We start from the raw sequence: 712 nt of genomic DNA, 5'->3' as shown, positions 1-712 counted from the left end.
GTAGCTGTTAGCGGTCCCCCTTTCCATCTGTCAGACACAATTTGCTTTACTTTATCTAAATTGTTTTCTTTATTCCGCTTTATCTACTTCGCCTTCCTCCCCTTCCGTTTCCACTCTTCCCTTCATTTATCTTCACTATCCTATGTGCCCTTTTCTACGTTCCCCCTTTCGGCTCCCTTGTTCTCCTCTGTCATTCCATTATTTTTCGGTTCGTCTTTCTCCGCCTCTTCCTCTATTCGCCGAACGACCCCCGCATTATCCTCTTCTTCCCCTCTTCCTCTCTTCCGTCTTCCGTCTGACCCACAAGTTCTGTAAATTAGATCTCTTCCCCCGTTTTCTTGGGCCATCTCCACTGCGCCCCCCCCATTCCTTCCCCATTCTCTCTTCCGCCGCCTCCCCACCCCCATTCCTCTTCTTATTCTCCCATCCCTTGCTAACCCCCCCCCCCCTCCTCCGCTCAACACCACCTATTCCCCTATCCCCTTCCTCTCCCTCTATTCACCCCTCCTCCTCTCTGCCTCCTCAATTCTCCCTGCATCCATACTTTACCCCCCTCCACCATCCCCATCCCCCCTCTAACTATCCAACGCTACTCCCCCTCCTCCTCGGTCCCCATTCCCTCCCCCTCTCCTTACCCGACAATCTTCCCTCCCTTTTCTCCAAGACGGCCAAAGAGGGATGTTTTCTTAGCCTTTCCTCTCAATTTGAGTTT

This window comes from Penaeus monodon, chromosome 19 (assembly GCF_015228065.2).
Source record: "Penaeus monodon isolate SGIC_2016 chromosome 19, NSTDA_Pmon_1, whole genome shotgun sequence".
Taxonomy (NCBI): domain Eukaryota; kingdom Metazoa; phylum Arthropoda; class Malacostraca; order Decapoda; family Penaeidae; genus Penaeus; species Penaeus monodon.
Note: the sequence above shows the minus strand (reverse complement) of the source record.